The sequence below is a fragment of the Dermochelys coriacea genome, chromosome 15, assembly GCF_009764565.3.
Source record: "Dermochelys coriacea isolate rDerCor1 chromosome 15, rDerCor1.pri.v4, whole genome shotgun sequence".
In the NCBI taxonomy this organism is placed as follows: domain Eukaryota; kingdom Metazoa; phylum Chordata; order Testudines; family Dermochelyidae; genus Dermochelys; species Dermochelys coriacea.
This window is the reverse complement of record NC_050082.1, coordinates 8845366-8856255: the sequence shown is the minus strand read 5'-3', so window position 1 is coordinate 8856255 and position 10890 is coordinate 8845366. Positions and strand designations below refer to the sequence as shown.

The following is a 10890-nucleotide window of genomic DNA, read 5'->3' as shown; positions in this document are numbered from 1 at the left end:
CAGAGAGAGTACCCTGGAGTGGGGACACCCTAGCACCTGTCCTAGGTGACCACAGCAGGGTTGGGGGTCGAGCCCCCCCAGGAATCCTGGGCCCAGCCTTGTTGGGGTTACGAGGACTCTGGCAAACAGGAGAGTGGAAGTGGAGTCCTCGAGGGCAGGGAGGCCACTGGGTAAAGGAAGTGGGAGCGAGGACTCGGATCCTTTTGCTAGCCCACTTCACCGGGGTAGTGCAGAAGCCAGGAAAGTTCTCCACAATAGCGCGACTGTTCTCTCACTTACAATTGCATAGAGGTTGCCTGAGGTGAATGATGAATTTCCTCACTGGTTTAACCTGGCTATTCATCTGATTAATACTAATGACTTAAGTCCAGGTTACTATTGTAAAGGGTGTTTGGGGAGCTAGCCCTTTTGTGACACTTCCCCGAATGCTATTCATTTGACACCTTTTTGCAGGGTTACACTTAAACCATACTGTATAGAAGAAAAACTAATTGCATCGCCAGAATCATGTGCCTACCAAAATACAGTACTGTATGTTAGGGCACTGGTTCTCCTCCCTTTCTACACTGAGACCTCTATACAACCTCTCTAGTCTAGCTGGCATCCCCCTTCCTCTTAGCAATATTGGGAAGGGCAGGGTGGTTGCAAACCCTGACCACAGTTTGCAGCCTTGGTTGAGAATCTATTAGAGTGTTGTTAGGATCGTGCAGCGTATATATGGGGCAGGTAATCAGGACTCCTGGGTTCTCTTCCTCACTCTACTACTGGCTCAACTTACGTGTGCCTCAAAATTTCCTGATCAATAAAATGAGGATGATAATTCCTCCCGGTGGCATGAGTTTTCCAAAGGATCCCAACACGTGTCAGAGCAGAGGTTAGGCCTGGGTACCTATTGGCGACAGAAATTCCCATGTCATTTACTTGGAGTGGAGTGTGGTATTTCCAGTTGCAGTTGCAATGAGAAGGCTGGTAGGGAAGCAGCAAGGTCACTTCCTTACCTGTCTCCTCAATGCAGGCATGCAAGTGTGACATTTTCTCCAGGGGTCCAGGCCTCAGGCTGTGAATCACCTTGTTTCCCCCCCAGGGTGACCAAATGTCCCGATTTAATAGGGACAATCCCTATATTTGGGGCTTTGTCTTATATGGACATCTATTACCCCACATCCCTTGGCCCGATTTTTCAGTCACCCTACGAGAGAGAGACAGATAGACACAAGACAGACAGACTTGCTTGTGCTTAACTGGGTGCGAGCTCCCTGACTCCACCAGTCTGCAGTGTTAGCCACCAAACAATCTCCTCTGGGTTCTGCCAGCCCTCACTTTGCCCTGCAGGTAACAATAGGTGCACCCAGCCCCTTAGTCCCTCCAAAAGCATCCCCCTGTAGCGCCCAGCCCTTAACCACTGCACACTCCCAGAAGGACCAGCTCAGTTGTCCCCAGAGGAATAGGGCATGCTCCCGTTTGTTTGATTGAACCAAGATCAGCTCCAGAGTAACATCATGGCACTGAGTTACATTTATGGAGAAAACAATCATAAGTTTATTATCAACGACTAAGGTGTAAGAGCTGGTGAATCAGAACAATGGAAATAGTTAGCTATAAAACAAAATCCTAACACGCAAACCTGGGTCTACACTTAGCAGTGATCACTCCGCTAAATATAGGGGGACTAGATGTCCTGTTTTTATAGGGACAGTCCCGTTTTTTTGGACTTTTTCTTATATAGACGCCTATTACCCTCACCCCCGTCCTTTTTTTTTCACAGTTGTGATCTGGTCACCCAACCTATATAACAATGTAGATTTTCCCCAAAGGTGCAGTCTTTTGCAGAGCGAGCTGGTTTAGGACAAAGCAGGATGCAAGCAACCCCCTCTGCCAGTGCCAGGGGTTTTCCGCAGTGAATGGATCACAGAATGTCTCTTGCATTATATTTATGTTCTTCAAAGTTCATTTTTTGCCCCCCAGAGACAGGACAACCCACTGGGGTTTAGTCTTCCCACCCTCCTGTTGATTTTGTAAGTATATTGGGCTCCCATTCTGTTGGCTTACAATGCTTAATCTCCATGTGAATGGAGGCAAACAGGTGAACATACGTCCCTCTGTCTGGCAAAGCCTGTTTGTCAGCCCTGCTAGGACACAGACAAAACACAGTTTTCAGCATGTAGACACAGCCCCTGAAATATCATCTCTACCTACATCTTGCAACAACGATGGGGGTCAATGTGGCACAAGCTTTTAGTAGAGACTTCATATGACTGTTTTTGGAGCAATACTATTAAAGCAATGTGTTAGGCGTAGTGAGTTTGTCAGGCCTGACAGGAGTTGCTGTTAGAGAACAGTAAGCCTTTCGCCAGCGAGCGTCACAGTAGCATGGTTCTTTGTTGCTGTCAGAGGAGTTATTAGTAGGAAAGTTAGTGTTTTGGTCAAGGTCTGCTTTATTTCCTTGTTGCACATTGGAATTGGGAGGCACCTGCGTAATGTGTATCTTGACGTGCCCTGGGTGGGGGCAGTATGAGAAGCTGCACAGTGTGTGGTCTGATCTGCAAATGCCTATAGATGTATGAGTGTTTCTTGTCCTTCTTGACAGGTTTCAGAGTAGCAGCCGTGTTAGTCTGTATTCGCAAAAAGAAAAGGAGTACCCGTGGCACCTTAGAGACTAACAAATTTATTAGAGCATAAGCTTTCGTGAGCTACAGCTCACGTGAGCTGTAGCTCACGAAAGCTTATGCTCTAATAAATTTGTTAGTCTCTAAGGTGCCACGGGTACTCCTTTTCTTTTTGTCCTTCTTGGTGTCTCTGCAGTAGGGAGTGCTTTGTACAATGATTCATGGACAGCAAGGCCAGAAGCCATCATCCCAGTCACTTCCTATATAACACCCCGTGGCTCCTGCATCCAGCTCACTAGCCTGTGGTTAACCTTGTTGCTGGATAGTTCTGGCTGGCAGAAGTACCACTTAGCTGTTTGCATCAGGAGTAAAAAGAAAAGGAGTACTTGTGGCACCTTAGAGACTAACAAATTTATTTGAGCATAAGCTTTCGTGAGCTACAGCTCACTTCATCAGATGCATTTGGTGGAAATTCCGATGAAGTGAGCTGTAGCTCACGAAAGTTTATGCTCAAATAAATTTGTTAGTCTCTAAGGTGCCACAAGTACTCCGTTTTCTTTTTGCAAATACAGACTAACATGGCTGCTACTCTGAAACCTGCAGCAGGAGTGGGTTTCTGAGTTGTCTCTGCGTGGACTTGGTCCAAAAGCTGTCGACATCAGTGGGCCCCACATGTCTAGAATACACTGTTGTTGGTAGCACGTGACGTGGGAAATCAAAAGCTGTTCACTCAGGTGGATGTGGACTATTCTGCATATTTAGAGCTAGACATGCCCTTGAAATCTGTGCGCAGAAGGGCCCCCCCAGGAATGGCTTTCACACTCCTGTGCGTAAAGAAGGACGTCACACAACACCTCTGTCTCTCCCTTTGAGGGACCCTTGCAGAGCTCAGCTGTATTACCTGTAATTCAGTCTTCCTCTGCACTAAGGAAACCTCACATAACGGGGGGAGATGTGATCATGGGAGGCCCTACCAGGCACTGGATAGGGTTAGCAGCACCCCAGAGCAGCGTGAAGTTTGGGGTCAGAACCATAGTCTGTTTCACAGGTGGGTTGAGGGGAGAGAAACCTCCCTGCCCTACAAGGCAGTGATCAGAGGGAATCCCTGCAAAGGAGTCCCGACTGTGGCCTGCTGTGTCTTTTGCTCTTTGCACAATAAACATAAAATAAAGGAATGACACGGGCATGGTGGGGTTCCAATAACACAGCCTGCAAGCTCTAGCTACTCTACACACTGCTGCTTTGACTGGGTTCTGGCAGCTTCTCCAACACATAACACGGGGAGCACCACTAAAGGGCTTGCAGACCATTTAAACGGAGACCCTATTCCTGCACACTACAGGACCTTCTCCTGCTAGGGTTTAGCAGGTGCTGAGCTTCACGTCAGTGGGTTACTCACATGCATAAAACCAATCACACACGTAGATCTTGCAGGATGTTGGGTCCCAGCTTTCCTCTGCCTTTGGAAGGGCGATCTTTCCTTTGTCTCTTCAAATGCACTACAGATTAAAATAAATACGGCAGGGTACAGCAGAGTGCCTGAGGTGTGGCAAACCAATCAATGCTGCAGGCACAGGAAGTTACTCTGAAGTGGACAAAAACCAGAAAGGAACCTGGCTGCTTCCTCCCGTCCCGTCTGACAAGCAGCCTGGTGGAGAGCATCATTCGTCAAAGGCATATTAACAGAGTAACCATAAGGAATTGGATTGTCTGTTCCACGGGCGACAGGATGGCTCACAAGCTTGGTCGTGACCAATTGAACATGTCGCCTGTAGCAGGCTGGTTCAAATCTAGGCTGGGCTGGGTGTGACTGACACGGGTAGTGGGGTAAGGTTGCTGGGGGAATTATGTGAAATAGGGGAGGTGGGTCTCAGTCTACTGAGAAAGTGGTAAGTGTTAGGTGTTTAAGGTTCAGCCCTCACTGGGCACCACCCTCTCTGTGTATATAGTCCTGTTCCCTGTGTATTCTGGGGTGACGTATGGCTGCAGCATGTGAACAAATGATCAGTTACAACAGGCCCATCACTTAGGAGATGAGCCCAGATTCACCTGTGTACTGGGACTAGGGACAGTACAGGGTCTGGTTGGGGGTTTGTTTGTGCCATTGCTCCCATGCATCAGGAGTGAAGACTCACCAGGCTATAAGAACATTGGATAGTTTCTCCTCCCTCTCACAACATGGCCCTGGCCTGCCCAGGAATGCTCCTTGTGCTAGGGCTTCTTGCACCAGGGGTATTTGTGGGGCTTTACAGCCCCTTTATGTCTCTTGGGTGGCATTTCTCCCATGGTGTGCAGAGCCAGTGCCCAGGTCAATGCCATCCCCTTGTTGGTCTGGTAACAAGAATCCTGTGTTCACACTCCAGGTTTTTTGCCCTTGAGAGCAGGGTTCCGTGGCATGCAGCAGCTGGAATTTCTTTGACAATGGAATGGCCCCTGGTGGCCCCCAGCTCATGGGAGGGGAGTGACAATGTGTGGCAAGTTAAGACTAGGTTAGGGTGATGCATGCAGAGGAGTTGGAAGGAAGGAGTGCAGAGAAGTCTGGCAAAGCAGAGCAACGACAGGAGGATGTAAGAAAGGGTTGTTACAGCAGGCCCCCCCCCCAGCTTTAAGTGATACCTTCTAGCTCCTCAGCATGTAAATGACCCCAGCGTACCCCATGCACTCACACATCAGGATGAGGGTGAATATGCCTAAGGGATCTCTGGTACCCCCGTACTAGCCCTCTCTGATCTTGACCCAGTGAGTGTAAATAAGAGCAGAATCTGATTGTGAGCCAGGTTCTTATCCTTGTTTGCTCAGTCTTCGTTAACAAAGTGACCTAGTAAGAAACTCCACGCCTTCCTGTTTGAAATGAAATGCAGGCTGGTGTTGCGTGGAAATAGGTGGGGGAGTGTGGCAGGTCGTTAGGAACCTTTTAAGAGCATACCAGATATTTGGCCCTTTTGGTAAGGAAGTGCTGTATCCTGGAGGGTTAACAGTTAATGGCCCTTCTTCATGGGACGAGCTAGGTAGCCAAGAGCAGGGTTTGCAATGATCAAGGATTCTGATCTATAGGCTCATGCTGTTCCCTTTGCTGTGAAATTGACAAATTAAGAATCTCTCTCATTGTAAATTTCACCCCAACCCCTCAGTCTCTGTATCAGAGTTTAGCCCCTTCATCCTGGCCAGCCTAGCGATGCGGAGTGGAGATGTAGCCCCATGTATCCTCCGCCACGTGGATGATGGCAGCAGAGGGCAGGATTCCTGTCGGATAAGTATAAAATTAAAGAACTAAAGTAAACTAAAGTTTGGTTAAGAAAATAACAGTTTCACCTTAGAGTTCATGTCCAGTAAGGAAAAGGCCCCAATCAGCAAGTAAACAAAGGGCGTGAGCATAGCACAAGTAGTGTTACGTGTAGTATGGGAAGGATGTATGGCTCCAAAAGTAACTAAAAAGTAAAAGAGCTGTAGTAACAAAATAAAGGAAAACTATCTTAAAAGAAACAAGCCCAAACCTTCCCACTGTCCTGCTGGTAAGCAACAGGTGGTGGGGAAGAAGGTAAGAAAGGAAAGGCCTTAGGAAGAAAGGAGGCTGTAAATCTTCTCGAGATTAAGACTGGAAATAAGGATGAATTGTCTCAAGTTGGTTTTTAGCTGAAGTCAGTAAAGGCAGTGACATCACTTGTTTGTTAAAGGGTATAAAAAGTAAACTCTTAAAGGGTTTCATTAGTACCTGACCATGCTGGAGCCAACCAATATGGGTCGAAGCTCCCTGGGTTTAGCCCATTTGTAAGTATCTTGATCAAATGCTTATAAATGGTTTCGCAAAAAGAAAAGGAATACCCGTGGCATTTTAGAGACTAACAAATTTATTAGAGCATAAGCTTTCGTGAGCTACAGCTCACTTCATCGGATGCATTTGGTGGAAAAAGCAGAGGAGAGATTTATATACACACACAGTGTGTGTATATAAATCTCTCCTCTGCTTTTTCCACCAAATGCATCCGATGAAGTGAGCTGTAGCTCACGAAAGCTTATGCTCTAATAAATTTGTTAGTCTCTAAGATGCCACGGGTATTCCTTTTCTTTTTGCGAATACAGACTAACACGGCTGCTACTCTGAAACCTATAAATGGTTTGTTACTGTTTGGATGTAGCACATTGCTTTTTAGGCATGGTTAGAGCAATTGTATAAATACCATTTTGGCCTTTGGATTTAATAAAGAAGTTTATGGTTAAATTAGTATTTGCTGACTTCCCATATCAATATTAATAATTCCAAACAGTATTAATCGTTCTAACAATTCCCAGGCCAGGGCTGGGAGCAAGAGGGCTGTTCACACCCCAGATCACTTGGAGGGATAGGCGTGTACCTAACCTACACATTCAGGGGCATGTTGGCAGGCAGCTGCTGCCACAGCTGGGCTCCCCTCCTAATGCACTCCTTTGTGCTGAGGCTCTGATCCAGCTCTCACTGAGTCAATGGGAGTTGGATCAGGCCCTGAGGATGGATCCTGCCCTGCTTTGCTGGGATTGGGGGAGGGAAGGCAGATTTAGGGAGCTCTCTATGCCCTCTCACCCATTCCCCACACCAGTGTAATAGAGGGCAGGACTGAGGTCTCAGGCTTGGTTTCCTCCCAAGTTTCATAGGCGAGGCCTGGGCTCTGCTGCTGTGACTCCTGATACAGGGACTGTGGTTTTAAGCATAGACGTGGGAATCGGGGAGCCCAAGTTGTAATCCTGGCTGTGACGCATAACAAACAGTTTAAGATTGGGGTTGAAGATTATTTTATCCCGTGGCGTTAGAAGAATTTGTATAGTGGGGGTGCTGAAAGCCATTGAACCACACTGTAAACCTTGTATATGATGGAAACCACTTCAAGCCGGGGGTGCTATCGCATCCCCAGCACGGCTCATTTCAGCACCCCTGATCTTATCCAACTGATGCTGCAGAGGCCATGCGGGTAGGCAAGATGACCTTCATAGGAATTAGCCAAGATACCAGATCAAATACCTCCAACTCTTGCAAAAAGATGCAGGAGACATTTAAAGACGCAAATGATCCCAGCCTGGTCTTGTGCCTCATCCAAAAGACAGCTCCATAAGTACCATGGCACCATCTAGGTATGTGCTGCTGGGGCAACAGATTGTGAGCTGATCCGGAGGAAACCACCTTGTGGTTCTGGTTTGTTTGTTCGGCACTAATAATCCAAAGTTCCCAAACTGTGGCCTGATGGCTCTTGGAGAGCAGGCTGACCATACTGTGTGAACTCCCAGAGATAAATAGAACTAAAAGAGGATAAGAATACATAAATCCTTTGCTAATATTACTCTTCTATGTGAGCAATCCCTGTAGTTGCCACAAGAGTTTTACTTGATTATGCATAGGACAGTCTCTCCTAAGATGTTCTCTGCTCTGCGAAAAAGTTCCTCAACCCCCAGTCTCAGACATCCCCAGCAATACCCACATCAGCCTGGAGATTGCTTTTTGTTGGGGTCTCATCTTGGCAATTAGCAATGTTGGGGCATTATGTCCACCCAGTATCAGTTTGGAGGGGGGCCCTGTCCCCCTGGGACATTTTCCTCTAATATTTCTGCTGTTGATTTTAACAAACTAACTACATTTGTTTTGTTGTAGAATCCCCAAATAAAATCCAAAGGGCAGATTTAAAATAAAATCCGTCTACCCTTCTCAGTTCTTATTCTTCAGGCTTTACTTTCTCCTTTGGGTCCTTTTCCTCTTTCCTGCTTCCATCTCTTTTCCTTGTTCCCCTTTCATTTTGCTGCCTCTTCTTCCTGGCTCTGTTGTTCCATTCCCTTTCTTTCTTCTGAGCTGCTTTCCAGTGACCTGCTTTACTTGTTCTCTCTACATTAGAGAGACTGATAGTATTTTAATTCTTGTGTATTATTATTATTTTTATCTTAATCCTTCCAAGCAGCTTTTCTGGCTGTTGAATCCATGAAGTTTGTTCTTCTATCCCAACACCCGTGTGTGATGGGGGGAGGACTGGGTCTCTGGGGGTGAAATCCTGGCTCCAGTGAATTCAGTGGCAAACCCCGAATTGAACATCAGTGGGGCCAGGATTTCACCCTAGGAGCTTGGTTTTCAGAGGTGCTGAATACTCCCAATCTCAGTTGAAATCAGTGGGAACGGCAGATGCTCAGCACCTCTGAAAATCAGGCCTTGACTCTCTTTAACCCCAAGGTGGGTTTATCTGTAACTCGGCACCCCCCAGAATGAAACCTTTGGGCAACATTTAGACCTGGTATAAGCAATTGCAACTTAAGACACGTCAGTGGAGGTGCATCCACTTACCAGCAGGTGTGAATTTGACCCTGTGTCTTTCTGTGCAGCTCTGTGTCCAATTCACCTCCCCAGCCTCTTTCCTTTCATGTCAGAGGGTCACTTTCTCTTGTATCTGTACAAGTGGGTGCAGCCAGCAGAGTCATTATTCTCTGGTTCATTCCTCACAGCTCATGTGCTGAGCCCTGCTGTCAGCCAGGGCCAGCACATCCACTGCTGGGTCTGTGTACTGTAGCCCTCTGCTGACAAACCCTGAGGACCTCTGCCATGCCCCCAGGGCGTATTTATCGTGGCTCTTTGTTCCAAGCCTGTTCTCCCCTGAGTTCTGTGCCTGGCGTCTAATCACTGAACTGAACCAGGGCACAGGCTGTTGCTATGACACCTTTGAGAAGTAACAAAGAGGGATAAACAAAGCAGATCAGTGAGGCAGAAGCAGTTGACACAAAGGTGGAGCCTGACTACAAAACACCTGTGAGCAGGGCAGGGCGTGGGATTATCATGGCCAAAGTGTGCAGGAAGGAAGGCACATGAGGACAGAGAGCTGGATATGAATGCTCAGTAGGAAACGCTCCATGGAAAAGGTTAAACACATGAGGAGGGGAAGATCACGGCCAATGTGGAGAACACACTGAGTATCAGTAAGGAGATGGTGTGGCTGAAACTCTCTCTTTCTGCAGGGCGACTAAGCAGGGAGCCAGCTCCCAGGGCACTGAATATGGTCAGACCTCGCTGAGGGGCCTTTCTCTTGCAGGGCAGTTGCACAAAAGCAGGCTCATGAACTAATCCATGTTTCGGGCGGGCACTCACGAGGTTTTCCAGGTGAAGGGTGCAGGCAGGAGGGAGGCACAGACAGCATGAGCTGAACAGAGGACAGACACCAAGGAAGATAGAGAAGGGAGTTGTTTCTTGCTAATAGGGCAGGGCTCCTCCATGGTGCCTGAACTGGGTTTGTGGAAGTGCAATTTCCTGTGTGTGCATTTGGCCACCTCTCTGCAATGTTAGCAGCCTTTTGTAAATAGAACATCCTCAGTGTCTGTGCCAACTACTTCCTCTTCCAGTGAGAAGCTGACCCCCTGGGTAGCCCTGAATCTGCTACTGCTTGGAAAAGATGCAGCAGTATCAACTCGGGGCCTTAGGGCTATCCAAGTTCTGGGCTTGAGCTCCTACTGATGTTGGTGAGAGCTGTATCTGCAGATCTAAGACAATACTTGGTCCTGTGCAGTGCACGGTGGTAGGCACTAATGGGAGACGGAGGGAGTGCTAATTATTAATTGTCCTGCATCACATGCACATCTAGGGTGACCAGATGTCCCAATTTTATACGGACAGTCCCAATTTTGGGGGGCTTTGTCTTATATAGGTGCCTATTACCCCCCACCCACTATCCCGCTTTTTCACACTTGCTGCCTGGTCACCCCGTGCATATCTTCAGCGTAGCATTGTTCTAATGCTGACTTCCCTTCCAGGGCCCTATCCAGCAGATGGTGTGGCAGATCTGGTTCAGCATCAAAGGAATTTCTAGTACATACCTTGCTGCTCTGTTAGGATCACAAAACTTATCTACAGGTTTCAGAGAAGCAGCCGTGTTAGTCTGTATTCGCAAAAAGAAAAGGAGTACTTGTGGCACCTTAGAGACTAACAAATTTATTAGAGCATAAGCTTTCGTGAGCTACAGCTCACTTAGCTCTTTGGGGCAGGGGCAGGTATGCATAACAGGGTCTTATCTGTGTTTGGGAGCAGTAGGTGCTACTGAGATAGAAAAGGCCTCTTAGACCACTGAGTCCTTTCCCCTGAAAGTGCACGATACAGTCCCAGAGGCAAAAGCAACCATACTGTGCACTTTTAGAGCACCTTTAACTCAAGCATTAGAGCACTGTGGCCAAGTGTTGTTATCCCAGTCCTACTGACGGGGAACCAAGGGCTCGCCCAGAGCACCCCAGCAACCGGTCCTACTGACGGGGAACTGAGGGCTCGCCTGGGGTACCCCAGTGACCAGTGCTA

At 47.7% G+C, this 10890-nt stretch overlaps 1 long non-coding RNA gene across 1 annotated transcript in view; it reads right to left on the bottom strand.

Moving 5' to 3' along the window:
* The window catches only part of LOC119843616, a 20830-nt gene continuing 9940 nt past the window's right edge, over positions 1-10890 (bottom strand). Inside the window, exons 3-4 of the long non-coding RNA XR_005289019.2 lie at positions 4006-4105; positions 1-889 (exon numbers count right to left, since the gene is read on the bottom strand). This is a non-coding gene — a long non-coding RNA (uncharacterized LOC119843616). The remainder of the gene's footprint in view (positions 890-4005; positions 4106-10890) is intronic.